Here is a 22452-nt window from a genome sequence, read left to right as displayed (position 1 = left end):
TAATTATGTTGTATTGTATTTTTTATTATTTTGTTAAAAGTTAAACATTTCCCAATTATATTTTAATCTGATTACAGCATAATGTTTTTGACACATCTTTTCCAACTAACTCAAAAGGACTATATAAATTGATTCTACAATGGTAGGAGAGTATTTCCTCACTAGGAACTTTTCCATAACAGTGAAATCATAAGTCCATTCCCTATCACTATCCTTAAAGACAAATCATTTGTAATGTTCTGTATGTACACTGTGCAATAAGTGGTCCTTTTGACACTTTAATATAATTTTTTTTTCCTAACATGTTTCCGATGTTTCTAAGGAACTTAGTAATAAAAAAGGATATTACGCCTTGGGCACAATTCTCCAGCTACTACCAAAAAAAAAAAAAAAAAAAAAAAAAGCATTTGGAACTTTTGGTAGTTTCCTGAAACACGTAATCTCTAAGATCATGACAGTTTATTTTGTAACCCTTGTGGGACAGACATTATTTTTTTCCTATGAACAACAACAAAATCACAGAATCTCAGCAATGGAAATGGCGTTCAGAGATGATCCCCTAAGATCCATACTTGCGCAGAAATCCCCTCCAGTCTCCACTTAAAAGAGAATCATACTATTTGTCCATATAAACTATTCTACCTTGGGGCTATAATCCTAAAATACTGTCTAAAATCAAAAAGCCTCCATAACAGGCATCCCAAACTACTCACATTTCTTTACTGCTTTTAGGATTTAAAGACAGATAGACAAATAGACATATGGATGGATAATTTTTGTTTTATAGCATCTGAATTACTTATTATCTCTTTCCCCTTTCCTGTCATCCCTTGTCTAGCCTCTTCCCATAGGTTCCCTTCCCCATAACTCTCACATTCTTATGTCCCTATTTTACCCACAGGTTCCCTTCCCCATAACTCCCATCTTCTCATATCCTTATTTTACCCCAATTTCTTGGAATTTATTTAAAATCAATTTTGCTCTCCTATTTCTTTCTTTTTTGCTGAGGCAATTGGGGTTAAGTGCCTTGCCTAGGGTCACACAGCTAGGAAGTGTTAAGTGTCTGAGACCAAATTTGAACTCAGATTCTCTTGACTTCAGGGTTGGTGCTCTAACCACTTTGCCACCTAGCTGCCCCTCCCTTCTATTTTTTTTTTTTTTTTTTAAGGAAATCAGCTTAAAGGTGTGGTCCAAAAACCTCTCCTCCTACTCTTTGATTTCTTGTTTTAAGGGATTCTTGTTTGCTCTAGTCATTTTCAAGAAGTTTTGCTTTGTAGTCTCCTTATTATCTCTCTTCCTTCTCAGTCCATTCCAAATTTTATTTCCTGATTCAAAGATTTGTTCCTTCTGAATTTTCTCTACATGTTTCATGGGGATAAAGTTTTTAAAGGACTAAGTTTGAGTTTCTTCTTCGAGCTAATAACTATGTAATTTCTATTGTACTAGATGTACCCTTCCTTTTTGGGAGGGAGGGGAGAGGATTCTTGCTGAGCCTTAATCTTAAAAATATCCATTTGTAAGAGAAGCCATATCAGAAGGAAACACTCTTATATGGTAGGAATAACTTCTATGTCACGAATAGAGAGGTCACTCGTCTTTCTCACTCCAAACACTGGCCCTTTCCTTTCAAAGGCTAAGAAAAAGTAATGTTTGCTCCGTCTTGTGGAAATTGGGAGGGTTAAGATTTATGGGGGATGTTAATTTCTCATATTCAATGTGATATATACATGGTTAGTTCTACAGAGGGATGAGTGGTTAATTCACAAGATTTTACCTTATAGAGGAATCGCCTTATTTTGTCTTATTAAATGCATATTAAACATCAGGCATTGTGCTAAGTTCTGGGGATACAAAAAAGGGATGAAACAGTTTTTACTTTCAAGGAGCTTTTAATTTAATGGAGATCTTGTCATTATAATTGATATATCTATATCTATCTAGCTATCTAATTCCCTTTGCTTGAGATTTGAGGGTTGAAAAAGTTTGTGGAAAGCAACTATTTGGTCATGTTGCTGGTCTCATGACCCTGTTTTTGTCTTACAAAGCATCTTTTTTCAGGGGCAGACCAACTATTATCTTCGTTGTAAAAAATGAGGAAATTGACACGGGGAACTTGGCTAGTACATTCAGTGTCAATGAGTTAGTAAGTACTAGATCCAGGACTCAAACTTGAGACAGAAAACTCAGGTGTTTTAATTCTCTTAACAGTGCTATTCCTACCATACCAAGCTGTCACTACACCTTACAGAAGAAATCCCTTCTCCATAACTCGGTTGCTCGGTGAATATAGCCTGTAAATCATTCTGACTCCTTATTCTTTCTCTTCTCTTCAGCTGCTTACCCCCTTTTGAGGCTTCATTTCTTCTCTGGCATCTTCAAAAGAGGAAAAAAAAGGAAAGAAAAATGAAGGGAAAGGCTGGGAAATAGTTTGCATAAGCTGGAACAATTATCCATTGGATTAAAATCTCCTTGGGGACAGGAACTGCCTTTTATTTCTGTATTTCCAGCAGTTAAAGTGTCTGGAACACATAGTAGGTATTTAAATGCTTTCTGATTGAACTATTCTACTTGTATTCAGACCCCTAAGAGATTTTTTACTTTTCACACTTCTTTTTACACACACACACACACACATACACACAGACACCCCAATGTGAAATTCAGAACAAAAATTAAATAAGGACTTTTGAGATACTGGCTCATTCAATGGTTTTTTGTGATTGCCCAAAGTTTGTTTCAAGATTCCGCTCCTAGTAGATCTCCCTCCTAGTAGATCTCCCTCCTTTTAACTTCTTCCCAGGAAGGAATGCATAAATGTAACCAGTTCTGAATTCATCTGAAACCCTATCTGGGCAATCTGGGCAGAGAGGCAAATTATGCTGATATACTAAGCTGTGAAAAAGTCCTTTCAAAAGTCTTCTGTAGCTGAGAAGCAAAAAGACTAAATATTTTATATACTTTAAAGGAGGATTTCTCAAATGTTGAAATTACAAAAGCATCAAAGACTGCAACTACTTGGATAAGGATGTACTATTTAACTAAAAAAAAATTCCTAGGAAAATTGAAAAACAATCTGGTGGAAATCAGGTTTAGATCAGCTTCTTAAACCATATACTCCCATAAATTCCAACTGGATACATAAATTAAGCATAAAAAGTTCACATTATGAACAAATAACTTAGAGGAGCAAAGAAGAAAGTATCTTTCAAATATATAAAGTGGGGAAAGTTAATGATTAGAAAAAGAATTAGAGAGATACTACAAAAGATAAAATAAACACTTTCAATTACAAAAAAATTTAAAAGTTTTGGACAAATAAAACCAATACAGCTAAGATTCAAAGGGAAACTTGGTTTCCCTTTGGAGTACAGAATCTTTTCTTTGATAAAAGTGTCTCTTCCAAAATAGATATGGAAGAAGTGATGCAATTTTACAAGAAAAAGAACCATCCCCCAATTAGAAAATAATCTAGGGCTATGAAGAGGCAGTTCTCAACGGAGAAATCCAAGCTACCAATAATCACATAAAATTTCTTCAAATCATTAACATCTAGAGAAATGAAAATTAAAGCAACTCTATCTCACACCCATCCAACTGCCAAAGTTGAGATGAATGTTAGAGCAACTGAAAGAAAACTGGCACATTAATGCACTTTTGGTGGAGGTATATGAATTGAATCTAATCATTGTCAAAAGCAATTTGGAACTGTCTCCAAAGTTACTGAGTTGTACATATTCACTTGACACAGTGATAGCACTTCTAAGCCTATGTCCCAAATAAATAAAAGAAAAATATACAGTTTATAATAAAATACAAAGTTTATACTAGTTTTTTTGGGGGGTTTTTTTGTGATGGTAAAGAATTAGTAACTAAGAGATTCTTGTTAATTGGGAATGGTTAAACAGTAAGGAAAGTATGGTGTGTGTGCAGTAATGATGAAAGGAGCAGTTTCAAAGAAACTTGGGGAGACTTCTATGAAATGATGTGGAATGAAGTGAGCACAACCTGGAGAAGAATTTTTATAGTTAAAAACCAAATTGAGTAAAGGGCTAGTTTTTTATAAATGACTATTTTGAGTACAAAAAAAAATGGCACATAATTATGATATCTAATCATTATGCATGATCTTTGGATAGCACTTATATAATTTTACACTTTTAATGAACTTGAATAATTTTAAAGTTGTTTGGTCACCACACCTGAAATAACACTCAATACAACTATGTAATGCAGGTCTGCTAACCGTGGACAAAACCTTTTTTAAAATGTCATCCCTAGATTTTTTTTTCTATTCTCTCCCATTAAACAAAAATGATCTTATATAGAAATTCTATAGCAAAGGAGAGCAAGCAGAGTTGATCTTGGAGTAAGAAGTCCTGGATTCAAGCCTAGCCCCTGTCATATACTACATGTGACTTTGGGCATATCAAATTGCAGAGAAGGGTCAGATCTACATTGGTAGCAGCAATTTTGTTATTAAAGGTTCCTATGCCTGTGTTAAAACAGGTTCAGTTATGCCTTTTAACACATTAACTTCTGTCTTCACACAAATAAGGTAAACTATAGATTCTACAATTCTTATAACTTAAGGCTATCATACTTAAGGAAAAATCTACTGCTTATCACCAAGAAAATGTTAGGTTGTTTCTACTTTGTTTACAACTCAAATGAGTTATGGTTAAAAAATTCTGAATTACAAAAAGGAGGCTGTAAGAGCAAAAAACATGTAATAGAAAGATTAAGAGACCTGAAATCATGAGATCTGGCCGGGCTCAAATAACAGTTCAAGAAAACAAGGATGATATTAGGGACAGTGCCTGGCATACAGTGAGCACCTAGATGCATGGTTGTTGAAGGAATGAATCTCTCATTAGATTATTGTGAGACTTAAAGAGGGGAAAGTAAAAGTATGTCACTGTGAATTTTTAATCATTATGCAAATGTAATCCTTCAGGGAAGAATACAGGACTTAAAAATCAACTCCTATATTACTACTACTACTTAATCAATGAATCACAGATGCATCATCTTTTTTACAAAGGTGACCATCATACCTCAGAGGATCATTGGAATGAAAGCTCTCTGCAAACATTAAAGTCTTATTATCAAACGTGAGCTTATAATAATTATTAAGACACTAAACACAGGGAGTCCCTAGGAAGAAGGGCTAATGGATTCATTGCCGAGTTATCAAGAAAAAAGAACAATGAATTTGTCATCAGAGCACTTAGGTTCAAAATGCCAACTCTTCTAACTTTTTGTGAATTATTACACCTATATGATCTTGAGCAAACTGCTTAATATCTATGAACCTCAGTTTCTTCAACTGTAAAATTAGGGGGTTTGGACCAGAAAATCTCAAAATCTGTGATCCTATAATCTAATACATCTCCTTATCTTTCATTGATTGGAATGTGGCCAGTTATTTAGATGGAAGAAAGGGGAAAAGATTCAGTATTATGATATCATATGGTCTATAACTAGCATGAAAGGAAAGATATGGACAGGTATATCTAGATGAAAAGGGCAGCTATATGGCACAATAGATAGAGTGCCAGCCCTATACTCAAACTCCAAATGGGGTCATTAAAAGTGAGATACAGTTGAAAGCTATCTTTCTGTGTATTTGGAAAAATAAAATGCTACCTAAAATTTAAAAGTCAGATACAGTTAATTAACTAAAATTATGTGTGTATACATATCTATACACACATACTTATAAGTACACACATATATGATAATATATTATATATAATACATAAAAATACAACCACTTTATCATTTGTCTGGCTTACAACTAATAATAATTTTCCATTCTACTGTCACACATTAATTATCCATAAATGACCTGAAATGATCCTACACATTTGGCACATTGTGCTAATCATTTCTGAGGTAAAACAATGTTAAAAGCCCATGAAGGCATACATAAATGGCCACACAAGTGTGTCAAAAGGTCTTTAATCTACCTGCACAAAACTTATTTGTGAGCTATTCTCTGGGCTTGAAAGTTTAACACTTTATATGCCGTCTTTCTTGTATAAAGATAATACTACTAACATAAAGTATACATTCTCCTCTAAAGAAGGGGTCATTTCCCCAAGATTAAAGATCAGGCATGTCCCTATTACCTCTCCCTATTTCCAGGACCAATGGAGAACCACTGAAGGATAGGAAACAGGAGGGGAGGAAACCAAGGTTTGTCAGAAAGAGGACTTAAAACCAGATCTTCCTAACATCAACTTTTCATTCATTATCATGGTTAGCATCATTAGTCTCTTTCCACACAGATCCTCTTATGGATTATTTTGGTAAGAAATTGGGATAATTTGTTCCCTAATCACATTTTCCCTTAGAAACCACATGTAGTCAGAGAGTAGGGGTGGGAAGAGGGAAGTCAACAAAGCATATTAGCTTTCAAGTTCTAAATAGTTGTGTGTAAATCAATTCACAATGAGGGAGGATTTCAGAAAACCTAAAAATGATGAAGCCCAGTATTTCTGGAGTAATGGAAAATACCTTCCCTCTCCTGGATCTCCGACCTCTCAGAATATCATGTTTTCAGAGTGGAAATGTAATAAAAGGACAAATTATTACTGAATTTACCAAGTTATTTCTGAAAGAGCAGTCACTAGACCTTAACACTAGACCACACAAGAAGACCACCTAAATTTTGCTGTTTGCTTTTTAAAAATTTTTAAATTAAAGAAACTACAAATTGAAGGCCCCACTTAGAGGCATCCTGGATGCTTCTCAGTTTATCTGCATTGAGGTGATAACCAAGAGGAAGTAAAAAGCAAAGAAAGACTTGTGCTTGACTATTCAAAGAGGCTCAGTCAAGTTTACTCCAAACTCGATTAATAACTGACAGGCAGACAGAACACTATACTAATGAATGAAAGAGAGCTGCCCAGGAAGCACTCTGCCAAGGGTTAAGAGTTACCTTATTATAATGCATAGAAAAGAAATCCCTGGATTAACTAACACTTTACACAGCCCATTTCATCTGACAGTCTGAAAGCACTTTATAAATACCATCTCATTAATCCTCAACTACATCCCTGGGAAGGAACAGGCAGCCAATAGTATCCCCTTTTCTCCACCAGAGGAATATGGCAAAGAGAGTTAAATAAGTTGCCTCTGAACACCCAGTGATTCAGGGACCATATCACTATTGTTTCCTCAAAACTCTAAATTCTTGATTATCCATAGATGGATTTACCCACATCAATTTTTATTCCTTGACTGTCTTTTTCCCATTATTCAATACATCCCTTAGTCATTTACCCCTATTATTATTTACCCTTATCCTTCCCTATCTCTGACTCTTAGATACTCAGGCTTCACAACCTAACTCTCTGAATAAATCTAAGTTAAACATAACTGGAAAGGTAAATCTGTTGCAATAAAATCACATAACACATTCTCCAGCCAAATTTAAATTAAATTGGATAACCCACTATATTGGGCAATTGGTTCCATTATATACTTGCTTCCACTGGTGAAGGGTAGGGAGTTGAACATAAAAATATTTTGTTTCAGAAATGAATTTCAATCCATGTACTTATTTCTGCTGAAAATCTTGACTAAATAGAAACCTTTTACTTTAAAAAACTTATTCACATCATGTTGGCTAAAGTGGCACCTGTATTTGGGTTGCTGAGACTTCAAACCTATCTATAAAGATGTCTACCGCAGCTTCAATGGGAAAGCAAGGATTTGCTGGAAATGTTTGCAAATAAACTTCTGGATGATCTGGATAGCTCAGACAGATGTCAAAAGCATTGGATAAAAATAGTTAGACACCAGACAACCTGCAAATGTCCTTTTCAGAGCCTGCATTCTCCCCACTCTTAAATGTGGGCTATTGCTTCTGAATGCAATCAGCCCCAAGTCAATGAACATTTCATTTTCTCCCTTATCATTTAAGTGAGGTGGCACAGTGGATAGTGCACTTGTGCCTGAAATTAATAAAACATGAGTTCAAACACAGCATCAGGTATTTTCTAGTTGTAACATCCTGCTCAAGTCACTAAAAAAAAAAAAGCTGCCTCAGTTTCCTCATTTGTAAAATAGAAGCCATAAGAGCACCTACTTCCCAGAGTTAAAGTAAGAATCTAAGAAGATATTTGTAAAATGCTTAACAATGTCTGGCACATAATAGGTGCTTAATAAATGTTTATTTCATCTCCCATTTAGAAACAAAAACAAAATAATTCTGAAAAGGAATAGAGAAATAAAAGTTTCTGGCTTAGAAGTCACTTTCTAACAGGAGCCAATTCATCCTCTAAAAGGGATGAAGTAGCTTAATTAGTTGTTTCTTTGCTCATGAAACATACACAATTCTAATCTTAGGACTGAGGTCACTCTAGAAACACTTTAACAATTGCTGGGGAAAAAGTCTTGCAGGTTGTGTTGTTCTCATAGCTGATGTAGAAAGTGATTTACCTTTCTAAAGAGTTACAGACCCTATTTCCAGCCTCCTAAGAGACCAGAGTCTCCCTCTGATAGGTCCAGAAGGTCAACCTAGCAACTGTTCCATAAACAATGACTGTATAATGGAAGTTCCACTTAACATTTCCTTCCCTGAGTGCTGGCCCTTTTTGGTAGCTTACATAGTCAGTCTCCAATGATAGTAGAGGCAAATGGCTCAGTCACAGTGTCCAAAACCAAAAGGAAAAAAAAGCAAGAAAGAGAAGAAAAGAAACCCAAACGCACAGGGACCATTGGAGTCTTGTTGACTCAGCAGTGCAGCACCCAGGGGTCACCAAGGGCAGGGAGCTTTTCAGAGATACAAAGAGGACTTGTGCTATGATGAACACTGCTCTGAAAGGCGAGCTCTGTTCTATTCATTCTCAAAGATAGCACAGCAAAGAAAGCCTCACTTTCCCTTTTGGAAAGATATCTCTCTCTCTCTCTCTCTCTCTCTCTCTCTCTCTCTCTCCCCCCCCCCCCCCCCCTTTCTCTCCTTCCTCCCTCCCCCTCTCTTCTTCCACCACTGATGGAAAAGCAATTGTCCAAAAGCTTGGCAACGAAAAGGCTACCCAGATATCAATATTAAAAACTCACATGTTGGCTTAAAAATACTCATCCTTGTTTAATAAGAGAAGAGATTCTCAACCTTTTAGTTCTCCCAGTCAGAAACCATCTAGCTACTGGCATTGGCCAAAAGAAATGTTTCCTCCAACGAAATCTTCAAAGCATATGGCAATCACTGTAAAAGCTTTTGCAATCTACATTGTATGAAGAAACTGAGTTGATTAAGAATTTCATTTGTTTGTTCTACAGTAGTCAGAGAATTTAAAAGATTCAATAACATAAGCAAATCAATTTCTCTACAATTACTGTACTTCAGAATGGGGAGGATGTGGGATGGACTGGGGGGCTATTTAGGGAGAGATGCTCAGATAGAGAAGAAAAAGACACAATCAGTATAGATGCATACCTGGAAAAAAGAAAAAAAATTATTGAAAAAGGGAGATAGATATACTATAAAATGCAATAGAGGAAGCACAAAGGAGGCACTTAAATGCTTGTAAAATCTAGAATACTGTAATAGAAAGCATAAATGTTGCAGTATCAAAGGGACTCCTCAAAGATCATCTAGTTTAATCCTGAAATTTTACCAATGGAGAAACTAAGGCTTAAAGGGAGCAAATGACTTGCCCAGGATCACAGTGAATTAATGACAAAGCCATGAGTCTAAGGGATCAGTACCCCATCTAGTATGAGAAGACATTACGTTTCTTGTATACAACTGAGAATGGATTGCCAATAATTGCTATTTTAAGATTCCTTTCTTAGAAGCACTAGAAGAATGTATGCACATTGCAAGTGGACCCTTAGTAATTTAGATGGAGAGTCCAAACTTTTAAAAATAGCTTTAACATCATGAATTGGAACTTTATGCTTTATTCAAAACAATTCCATATATAGTTAATGATACTGATGTTATAAGAATTTAGCTATGATGCCTTAACATAATAAATAAAATTTTCATAAATTCAAGACCTAACAGTCACCTCCATCCTGAGAACCATTATTTACTATAGTATTTTTTTTTAACCAGGTCAGAGAGACCTTCGGTATCCTAGAGTTGAAAGTTAAAAGCCTAAAAAGCGATGGAATGTTCCACAGAGAAAAACTGTCTTCAACAAACTAATCCAAAAATTGGAATAAAGATTTCCTCTTTGCCCCCCCCCAAAAAAAGTCAAATGCAAAGCCTGGAAGGGAGGACAAAAAAATCAAGTGAAGCTTCTAATATGGTGATTTAGGGCCAGTCTCCTAATGTGAGAGGCTTAGGCTAGAATCTTAATTATAGAAGAGGTGATTTTATGCATTGTTATGAGAATATTCACACCAGGAATCCTTCATATCATCTAATCACAGGTCTAAACCAAATATATGTATGTATGTATGTGTAAAGATATGTATATGTATACATGCATGTTATGTGTTAAAAATGTTTTAAGATAAACCCAATGGATGTGGATCACAACATAGTATTTTTACCTTTTTAGTTGTTTGCTTGTTTTTTTTCCTCTTTTTTTCCCTTTTGATCTAATTTTTCTTGTGTAACATGTTAAATGTGGAAATATGTTTAGAAGGATTGCACATGTTTTAAAACCTATACTGGATTACTTGAAGGGGAAGGGGAAAATGGGAAGGAAAAAAGAAAAATTTGGAACAAAATTTTGCAAGGGTAAATGCTGAAAACTATTTTTGCATGTATTTTTTTTGGGGGGGGGGGAAGTTATTATCATTAAAAAAAATTTATTCACACTGAAAAAAATAAAATATACCCAAAATAAATCCTAGATCACAGAGGGAATGGAAGGAAATAACATGGTTCATTTTGGTTTTTTTCCTATCAAGTTTAGGATTCAGAAAATTCAAAAAAGGGAAAGAGCATGAATTTAGAAAACGTACTAGGATTCCAACACCTGCTCAGAGACTTAGTGTCCCTGAACACATCACTTAATGTCTGTGACTTCTGTCTCTTTATCTGTAAAATAAGAGGGTTGGACTAGATGGTCTCTGGAATCCTTTTCAGCTTTTAAGCTATGAATGTAGCATTGTGCTTTGCCTATAACATAAATACAGCACATAATATAAATATATAAAATTTACTCTAACAAGTTAAATTGGAACCCTGGATTACTAATTTTTTTTGCCAAATAATAATAGCTAACATTATATAGCACTTTTTAAGCTTTACAGAGAGCATCTATTTTCTCATTTGATGCTCAAAAAGAACCTGCTGAAGTAGGTGGTAACAATATCCCCGTTTACAGAATAGGAAATTGAGGTAGAAAAGAAGTTTAAATGAAGTACCGAGGTTCAGACAGAGAAATGAGGCAGGATTCCAAACGGGGTCTTCTTGATTCCAAGTAAAATACCCTAAGTAAACTTCAATCAAAATTTCTTAAGGAATATCTCAACAAATCTTAATCTTAACAACCCAGAGACTGATCATAGATTCAATGAAGGTTTAACAGAAGGAAAATGAAGTGGGGGAGTTTCCCCATGTTTGAGGCTGTTTTTAAATTCTGAAAATTGTGTATCAGGTGTTAGTACAAAAGGAGAAAAGGTACTATGTTAAAAGACCTTTTTCCTTAGGAAGCTATCAACAGATCTGTGAGCCATTATTTTGTGTGCCAATTTATGTAAATCAGCTCCTTAATAGAAAATTTTAAAATGGACAAAGGCCAGAAGGTTAGAATACTTTTACTGAAGCCAAATCCAAGACTCAGATTTGTAAGTAAAAGGAGATTATGTCAGAGGTCCCTTTTACAAAATGTAGGATGGGCCTTCACTCCTCAACCCCAACATTGTCTTATAAAAAGATGCTCCCATAAAGGAGGCAGTGCTATACTCCTCAACCAATCAAATTAAGAGTTTTCTGTTATCTATGCCTGAGCACTTTTTTGCTGGACAGGATAGATTAGGAATCTCCTACATACTAAAGTCTTAACTCTAAGGAGGGAAACCCTGTAGTTGGTCCTGGTCATTTCAAACTTTTAGATAAAAGTAAACTGAAAGGCCTTTTAGTGGAGGTGGGAAGAAAGGGGGCTGCAATAATAGCACTGACTTAATGGTTAGAGTATCAGCTGGGGAATACCCAGACAGCTTGGAATCGAAGCTGCCAATCCAATCAGGAGTCCTCATCTCTGGCCCAGAGATGTATGGGTAGTTCACAGTGATGGTAGTATCTTGGGAGATAACATTAAAAACTCAAATGTCTGTCAGTTGTAAGTGAATATGGATATCCACTTTATGGATGCATTTTCCTCCCTGGATAGGAATACATTAGTATATTTTTAAAAAGCATTTCACCTTAAGATAAAAGAAATTGGTATACTTATTAACAATATAACTCAATTTAAAAAATGTTTCTATATTTATCAAATGCTTTGGCATTTTAGAGGGATGAAGGCATTATCCAGAGATCTGCTAATATAAAGAAAAAATAAACTGCCTTCCCGCTTATTTGAGATGGTTTGAAATGAGAAATAAAAATTAGATATTACTTAATTACCAATATCTGAAAGAAAACTTACAAACCAATCCCTTTAATTTGTAAAATGAGCCCAGAAGAAGTGACTTAAGTCACAGAACAAACTAAACCTGTCCAATGCTTACCATGTCATTTTGTGCTTGTAGCTCTTCCACAACCATAATGTAAACTCCAAAAGATTCCATGATAAGGAATGTACCACCAGAGTGTACCAGAATGTAATGTATACGAAGGTCTAATAATTTATTGTGTTAAATCCCCAAATTTAACTTAAAAGTCACCATACTTTCTTCCCTTGTTACCTTTTCTTGCTACCTAAAGATTATATCCCAGTACTTCATTTTCTCACTTTCTTTAACACAATCTTTTTTCCTTTTTAAAAAATTTATTGTTTTCAACATTTATTTTTTAAAATATTTTTGATTTTTTCCCCCTCTGTCCCTTACCCTCTCACCAAGATTGTACTCAATCTGATATAGGTTATACATGTACAATCATATTAAATCTATTTCCACATTACTGACAATCTATTTCCCAATAACTCTTGAAAGATCCAAATGAAAAACCTTTAATTCATACCAGAAACTTTAAAACAAAAACTCAATTTCTTTGCCCTGCAACTATGTAGAAAAGACAACCCCAGACAATAAATCAATCAATAAAAATTTATTAAGTGCCTATTACATGCCAGCTGGAACAGCTAGATGACATAGTGACTGCTATTATGCCAGGCCTGGAATCAGGATTACTCCAGACTCAGACATTAGCTGTGAGACCCTGGGCAAGACACTTGTCTCAGTTTATCTCAGTTTCCTTCTCCTGTTCTGGAGAAGAAAATGGCATATCACTTCAGAATCTCTGCCAAGAAAAACCCAAATAGGATCACAAAGAGTTAGATACTAATAGATATGTACTAAGAACTGCAGCTTGAAAAGATACTTCCTCCAGAGTACACCTACAAAGCTAACTTGGCCTTCTAAAAGAAACACAAGACCTCTCTACAAGAAATTCTGTTTAAGATGGGGCTTTATTACATACGTCTTGAAAAGGAAGGTGAGACTGTGTTGTCTTTTTTAAATAGTATTTTCTTTTTTCAAATACATGGAAAGATAGTTTTCAACATTAATTTTTATAAAACGTTATAGTCTAAATTTTCCCCCATCCCTTGCCTCTCCCTTTTCCATTCCCCAAGACAGCAAGTAAGCTGACAGAAGTTATATGCAATCCTTGTAAACATATTTCCATATTTTTCATGTTGTGCAAGAAAAATCAGACCAAAAGAAAAAAAAACAAACAAAAAAGTGAAAATACTATATGCTTCAATCCACAATCAATCTCCATAATTCTCTCGCTGGATGTGACTGGCATTCCATCCCAGAGATTATATAGTCTTGAATAGTAGTCCCCAAACTTTTTAGATTACATTCCCTATCAGGAAAAAATAAAACAACCACAAAAACAAACAAAACTCTGAGCGTACACCTCCAGTGGGGATGCTGACATATTTTATAATATTTTAATAATATTATAATATTTTATAATAATTTTATATACTTAAAGTTTGTAAATATTTAAGGTTTGCAAAGTACTTTACATGCATGTGGGCAGGGCGGATGCATGTGCACATACACACAATTTGATACTCACAAAATTCCTATGAGAGTAGTTACTATTTCCCATTTTACAAAATAAGAAATTGAGGTTGAGTCTCAAAGATTAGGTTCCTTGTCCAGAGTTACACAACAATTAAATATCTGAGGTTGGATTTGAACTGACTTCCTCACTCTAAGTCTACTACTCTGCCAGCAATAACATCTGGTTGACCAGGTGCTATTGTATCAATAATTATCTACATTGTAAAACAAAATGAGAAACTTTATAAGGATGTGATTAGAAGAGATACATGATCCTAAAGTCAGTAGGGAAAGGTACCATCAAGAAGACTCACCTTTCTAAGTTTTAATCTGATCTTAAATATTCCCCATCTGTGTAACCTTGGGCAAATTACTTCCTCACTTTCTTCATCTGTAAAAAGAACTGGAGAAAAAACTGGAAAACCATTTTAGTATCTCTTCCTAGACCTAAATAGGGTCATGAAGAGTAAAATGCAACTGAAAATGATTCAACAAAAAGTTTATTGAATAGAAGAGTAACATAGTCCAAACTCCAGTTGAGGGAAATAAGTTTGATAGTTATGTGAAGGATGGACTGGAGAAGGAAAAGACTTGAGGCAGGGGGAATCTATTAAGAAGCTACAGAAGGAGTCCAGGCAAAAATTGATGAGGGACTGAATGTTAGTATAGTGGTGGCTGTGTGTTCAAATAGAAAGGGAAGTACTTTGTGTCCCAGGACATTGGCTCCCTGCTGTTCTTCAAACAAAACCCTCTTATCTCCCAACACTGAGCATTCTCTCTGGCTGTCCTTCATGCACAGAATGTTCTTTCTCTTCCTCTCCACCTCCTGCCTCCTGTGGTTGCCTTCAAGGCCCAGCTAAAATCTCACCTTTCAAAGGAACTTTTTCTGATCCCTTTCTATTCTAGTGCCTTCCCTTTTGGTTATTTCCAATTTATTCTGGATACAGTTGTTTGCAGTTTGTCTCCTTCATCACATTCTAAGCTCTTATAGAGCAGGATCTGACTTGTGCCTTTCTTTACACTAAATGGCAATGGCAGAAGGAATTTTCTCACCAGGAGTTCCTTAAAGTAATGAAATCTCAGGTCCAAAACCCTCCCCACCTACCTCCAAAAGTTAAGCGAGGTTCTTGCTATTAAAAAAAAAAAAAGTAGCAGTAATATCACAAGGCTGAAGAATGATGGTTCTCTGACAATTATGAGAGAGTTACTATTTTCTTGTTGTCCAGTAGTTACAGTTGTGCCCAATTCTGGTGACTCCATTTGGGGTTTTCTTGGCAAACGTACTAGAATGATTTGCCATTTTCTTTTCTAGCTCTTTTCACAGATGAGGAAACTGAGATAAACAGGATTAAGTCATAACATTAGTAAGTATCTGAGGCCAGATTTGAACTCAGAAAGATGTGTTTTCCTCACACTAGGGCTGATACTGTATCCCCTATGCCATCTAGTTGGCTCATATCACTATCATCATGTTTGATAACAAATCATCTCATCTCTGAAATACCCAAAACTTTTTCAAGATTTGAAGACATGCCCAAAGTCAAAGGAAAAGAAACTCATTTTCTGAATGACCTGCCAATAATTTATCTGTGTTCCTTGGACATCTCAAAATTACTCATATTAATAGAAAAAAAAATATTCCTCCATGTTGTAGACTATCATTAGTGTTACCAAAACAAATTCCTAGACGCTTATACTATTTAACCCTTACTGAGACTACAAACCCATAGATTTAGAATTTTGAGGTCTTTTTTTTTTTTTGTCTTACAAGGTTTTTCCAACATCAGGTGACATTATTATGACAACTGCTCCCAGAGTACTTCCACTACCCTCATGAATCTGACTTCTTCATTCAACTATTGCCAATCAGCAATTCTTCTGCAGCTCAAGATGCCATTATGGCAATGTGAGATTAAGTGACTTGCCTATGGTCACATCACCAATATGTGTCAGAGGGGGCCACTTGCACCTTAGGTGTTCCCAACTCTCAAACAGTCTCTCTAGATCAGTGTGAAAGGGAAGGGAATAATAGTCTGATAATAGTTTAATACAGAATAATAGTTCTGGTAATTCTATTAAAAATATAGATTTTATTGAATTCCTGATTTACTGAAGAGGAAACTAAGACTTTGAGAGCGGAAATCACTTGCCCAAAGACACAGAATGGCAAATACCAGAAAAAAACCCTGATCTCCTGCTTTCCAAGGCAGAATACTTTGTTATATTGTGTTGCCTTTTCTTTACTCATAAGAATATGATTGAGCCTTCATTATACGTGAATAATCAAAAAGTGATATTTATTTGAAGCCTGACATCTCCATTGTGCTGAACACTCACTCCTAGGTTTATATCTCCTTGATGCCCCCAGTTTCAACCCATGATGATTCCTAGATTTCCATTTTTTATAGTATTCACTGTCTACTCTTCATCCGACATGATTGCCTTATATCATTAGTTATTTTGATTCATGCTATTTGATCATGGAACTCTAACATCCTTGATGACAGGTATCTCTCTATTCATTTCTTTGTATCCCTCCTAAGCATCCTGTGCTTTGTAAACATCAGGTCAGTCAGTAAATTACTGAATTTTAGATCAGGGTATTGAATCTTCTACCAAACAAATATCCATAATTTGTAAATTATCATGAAGAAGTTTCCTCACTCTCATGAGGAAATATAAACACATTAAAATAGCAGAAAGGGAATCAATCAATCCTCAACAGGTATTTATTAAGAGCCTGAGATAAGCATATGTTTACACACAAACACACAATTAATTCAAGTACTTAAGTCTATAAATTGGGAAAAAATTATGACTCTCCTGTCTTATGTCTCAGGTATGCAGATACATGTCTAGGTAGTTAAATAAAATAATATGTTAAGCTGCCCAAACAATTAGAAAAGCAGAAGAGAGCAGTTCACCTGTGATAAAGTGACTGTCATTTTACAGTACATGAGAGCCAAGTAGGGCATAATCTGATACATCTTAGACTTATAAGAAAGCAGACTTCAAAGAATTTTAAAAGCATCATCATGTGACTGAAGAGTCTAAAAATGAAAATAGTTGAAGAGATTTAGGAAAGCCTCAAAAATAATAATTCTAATAACTAAGAAAATGAGAAGATATCAAAAGAAGTTAGCTCCATAACGAGCTCTTTGTATAAATTTAGATTTTTAAAAAATAAAAATACAAGACAGAAAAAAAGAGTATATAACTAGCATGAATATAAAATAGGTAACAAGGATCTCTTAGAATAGGATCAGTAAAGTTAACTCTCAAAATGTGCTGAAGTTTGTGAAAAAAATTCTAAGAACAAACAAAAAGTAGAGAAATAGGGGAGCAAAAAGAATTTATTGGGCAAAATAAAGTTTTCTTTTGCCTTTTTTGTGGCATGGAGTTGATCACAGTCCCTAAGAGTTATGCCAAGAAAATCTAAGTTCTGATAGGTCCTGGAAAGGCCTCAAATATGTGCCTAATAGACACAGATAGATGTGTGCTATCTGAGGGAGGCCCAGGCCAAACAAGTTCATCACTGAAATAGTCACCATATTATGAATTATTTAGTCAGCTAACTCACAAGGGTAGCCTCCTAAAACATATAAGATCAGTGGTTGGAATATACACACAGACAGCATCATGGATCTACTGAATTTTATTACAAAAAAGGAATAAAATCAAATAAACTAAATGCCTGCAATTAGAGTATCATTTACACAAAACTGAGAGAAAGCTATACTTTTCAACTTCTATTTTGCTTCTCTCTCCTCAATCAAAGAAAATGATCTACAAACTGGAAATGGAAAAACAAAAGTGGTTAAGGAGGAAATTAATGACAAAGATAAGTAACAAGATAGTAAGAAAATACTCAGCTTTTTTTAAATGAACTGAGATCACCTGGCTCAAATACATTTTAAATCAAGGTATGGAAATAATTTGCAGATGTTCCCCAAACCCTTATCTATAATCTGTAAGATATCATGAAAAAAATAATAAGAGAAGCTAACCTTTATAAAATTCTTTGGGATTTATAAAATACTTTATAACTGTTATTTTATTTCATTGTCACAACAATCCTGGGAGAGGCTGGCTATTACAATCCTCATTTTACATATGAGGAAATTGAGGAAGAGAAGATGTTAAATTACTTGTCTAGTATCACATAGGTTAACTCTGAACTTAGGTTTTCCTGAATTAAATTACAGTGCTCTGTCCACTAAGCAACCCAGAGACGGATTCTGGAAAGCCCAGACCAGTGAATTTGAGATTCATCTCCCACAAAATTCTCAAACAAATTATTATACAGATTGGCATGAGAAGACCCTAAAAGGTGGCATAGATTAAACTAAGAAAAAAAGTTATTATTTTCAGCATTTTCAGCAATTCCAAAAGGCAGAGACCACAGTGCTAAGCACTGATGAAATGCATTAAAAAGAAGTTTTATTAACATACGTGAATAGAAATTTTTGTAGGAATTTCAGAGTTTGAAAGGACTTGGAAGATCATCTAATCCCCAGATTCTTAAAGTATAGTTCATGACCCCATATGAAGTCTTGCAATTGAATGTGGGAGTTGAAAAATCAGGACTTATTACCAGTAAATGTTTTATTTGTATACTATTATATATACCTATATACCCAGAGCCATTTAAAAGTTTTTCGGGAGAAAAGGGGTCACAAATGCAAAGGGTTTAAGAAGTCCTAATATAGTCTGAGCCCTTCCTTTTCAGGTGAGAAAACTGATCATCACAGAGTCAGAGTGACTTTCAAAGGTCATATGCCAATTAAGTGACAAAGCTAGAACTTAACCACATGTCCTGCTATACTCATTTCATTTCCTATTTTCATCAGGTAATTAGATTAATAAATCAAAGAAATGCTAGGTGGCTAGAATTCAGCAAAGCATGTGAAAAAATCTCTCCTGATATACTTGCAGACAGGGAGGAATCGGTGAAAACTAAGAAAGAGCTTTGAGTAAAGTCAAGCGGATCTGGTTTCCAATTCTGTGTCTGATGCTTACCTCTTCTGTGGCCTTATGCGGCTCACTTAATCCTCAATTCCCTAGTCTATAAAATGACTAGAGGGGGCCATCTCCAATTGTCTTGATCTATATCTGGCCACTGGTCCCAGATGGCACTAGAGGGGAAAGTGAGGTAGGTGACCTTGCACAGCCCTCTCTCATTCCAATTCACCTGCATGTCATAGCATCACATCCTTGATGTCAAGGTCCTCTTTAAGAGCGAAGGACAAATAACAGAATGACTAGATGACTCCTGGAGTTCCCATTCAAGTTTAGATCAACAAGCCTATTATCATCCTAAAACTTAAGAGATCTTATTGAATTCCTTCACTTTACAGATGAAGAAAATGAAATGGAGAAAGAGAAAACAAACTGCACCAAATCAAGAAACTAGTTAGTGAGAGAAGTGACACAAGAATCCAGGTCTCCTGACTTTTAAGTCTTATGCACTTTCACTACCAGCACTTAACAACACATATAAGCTCTACACAGAGCAGATTCACTACTTTATTATCAAACACCATAGTGAAAGGCACCAGATGATAGGCAATTCTTGCTGACAAAGTCTGACTTCTCCCACACTGAAAAGACACACTCTTTTAACCCCAGCTTTTCTGATATCCTTTCCTGAATTCAGACTAATGCTTCTACTCGGAGTCTGGAAGTTAAAAGTCAATAAATCCCATCACACTGTAGCTATGTCTGAAATTAGGCTCAAGACAGCTAATCTCTTTGAAACAGCCCAAACTCAAAAGAATGACACAAAGACTTTCAAAGGGAAAGGGGTTAATTAATCACCATCATGGAAGTCTGTGATCTGAAGAGGGTGAAGCCCATTTCACTGTAAATGCCAGAGGCAGCCACGAAGAAGAGCTGGTCAATGCTAATAAGTCTTTACCCTTTTTCTTTGATCTCTTAAATTCTGCTCCCCAAAGATGGGCAAGGGGGAGAGAACAAGGTAAATGCTACTTACATGACCTATACTCATATCAACCAATTACAAGAAATGTTTCTTCCATTAAAAGTTTCCAAATGAAAAGATCCAGCATAAATCTAGCATGCAAACTCTATGACTAATAAAAAATTGTTTTAATATTTAACAAATAGTGTGATGATCACGCTAGCACCCCAGATACCCCAGAATCAGGATAAGCAAAAGTCCTTAGTTTTTATTCTTGGTCTTTAGATGCAGGATTGAACAGGATGAAAGCAGAATCTCTACCACTGCTTTCTCCCTCATCAAAGAGTGACTCTGGCCAGCCCTACTCCACCTGCTAGTCCCTCCCCCACAACCCTCTGTATACATCAGTCCTTGAGCCAGCACAGAATAGTGGGAAGTACCATTTTCCAAGCAGATGCCCACAGAGTATTGTCCAATCAGTAATTAACCCTAAGTGCTTGAACTGACTTCAGAGCAACGACTCAAGAGTTTCAGCCTTCTACAAAATAGAAATCACTGCTTAAGCAAAAGCTAAAGGTTTATACTCTACCTGGAACTAAGAAAGTTATAACTGAGTTATAATAGCTGTGGGGATCCAGGGAGGAGAGTAGGAATGGAGGACAAAGAAATTAAACTGTCTCACCCTGGTGAGAGATTTTGTATCCTATAGTTACATAGAAATTAAAGAGATACACACAAGTTATCACATAGAACTGAAGAACACAAGCCTTATCCTCAAGTAGTTTATGGTCTCTCAAAAGATACAAAACTAACACATATATCAAACAAAAAAGTAATCTGATATGTAACCATATACAATGAAATGCATCATTATGTGTATGGACTATAAAAGTCCTAAGAATTCAATTTAGTTATTAAGTACTTACTATGTGTCAGACATTGAGTCTGACACAGTCAGAGGATACAAAAAGAATAAAAAGACAGTTCTGCTCTCAAGGAGCTTACAGTCTATGGGGGAAGGGAAGGAAAGAAGGAGGGGAAAAAATATACAAACCAAATATATACAAAACAGGCTATAAAGAGGATAAATAGAAAAAAAGAAAGAAAAAAAACTGGAATTAAAAGGTATTGGGGGGAAAGAAAGAAAAATCATAGAGAACTTCATGAAGAAGAGGAGATCTGAAATGAACCCTGAAGGACATTGGACTGAACAGCCAATGAGAAAGATGAAATAACAGGTTTATAGAATCACAGGATCATAGAATTGGGAGTTCAAGAGGACTTTAGAAGTCATCTAGGCTAAAGGTGTCAAGCATGGGGCCCATAACTCTCCTAAGTTCAACCAAAACAGATAAAAATGTAATAATTAAGAATATTTAAGAAAATTAGTAAAAAATACAACAAAATGTAGACAGTATTATATTTTAAAACTAAATCAATATGTAGCCCATGGTAGAGTACAGCTGTTCTTAACCTGGGGTCCACAGAGAGGTCTGTGAACTTGGAATGAGGAGGGGGGAAATCCTATCTTTATTTTCACTAATCTCTGGCTGAGATTTAGTATCTGGTTCAGTTACTTAAAAATGTTATTCTGAGAAGAGGTCCACAGACTTCAGTAGGCTACCAAAGGGATCCATGACCCACAAAAAGGTTAAGAACTGATAAAATGGAAGAGCCCTCATTTTACTGATGAAGACGGTGAAATTCAGAGGTCATTTGCCAAGGAATTTGTATATAAATAAGCAAATGGCAGAAACAAGAACTGCATCAGGTCCTCTAGTTCCTAATCTTTTCCTCTTTCCCTTGCACCACACTCCACCTCCCACCCTTTATTTCAATCCCCACCCCACCCCTATCAGAGCCAAAGAGGGAAGATATATTGGAGTCCCCATGATTAAAAGCAAAGAGGCCAGTTAAAATGAGCATGGCTGTATTTATGAGGTCATGAAGACAAGAGATTAATAAAAGTGGTTGGTACTATATTGAAATTTACTAAGTGAACAGTCAGGAATACGTGAATTCAAATGCTGGGCAAATCACTTAACCCCTTCATACTTCACTTTGCTCACCTGTAAAATGAGGGGGTTGGTTCTTAAGGTTCTTTTGGACTCTAAATCTATAATCTTATATAGTTTGTGTGGGAAAGGAATGATATGGGTAAGGAATGATGTGGGTAAGGGAAGGGGATGGGAAATGACTATCTCGGTACTTAAAAACCCTTCTAGACAAAGGCATTCCAACTGGACAGAATAAATAGCATCACTGAAGTATTCTTTTAGTTGATTTATGCAATGAAAATGATTTTTATAAGGGATGATTTTCTGGAAGTGGCAAATCTAGGAGACCAACTGGGAAACAGTTAATAGTCAATGGTCAATAAG

At 35.5% G+C, this 22452-nt stretch overlaps 1 protein-coding gene across 15 annotated transcripts in view; it reads right to left on the bottom strand.

Annotated features, from left to right (window-relative positions):
- The window catches only part of FOXN3 (forkhead box N3), a 493255-nt gene that overhangs the window by 225410 nt on the left and 245393 nt on the right, over positions 1-22452 (bottom strand). The window lies entirely within an intron of this gene.

Source organism: Sarcophilus harrisii, chromosome 2, assembly GCF_902635505.1.
Source record: "Sarcophilus harrisii chromosome 2, mSarHar1.11, whole genome shotgun sequence".
In the NCBI taxonomy this organism is placed as follows: Eukaryota; Metazoa; Chordata; class Mammalia; order Dasyuromorphia; family Dasyuridae; genus Sarcophilus; species Sarcophilus harrisii.
Note: the sequence above shows the minus strand (reverse complement) of the source record. Positions and strands in the feature narration are given on the sequence as shown.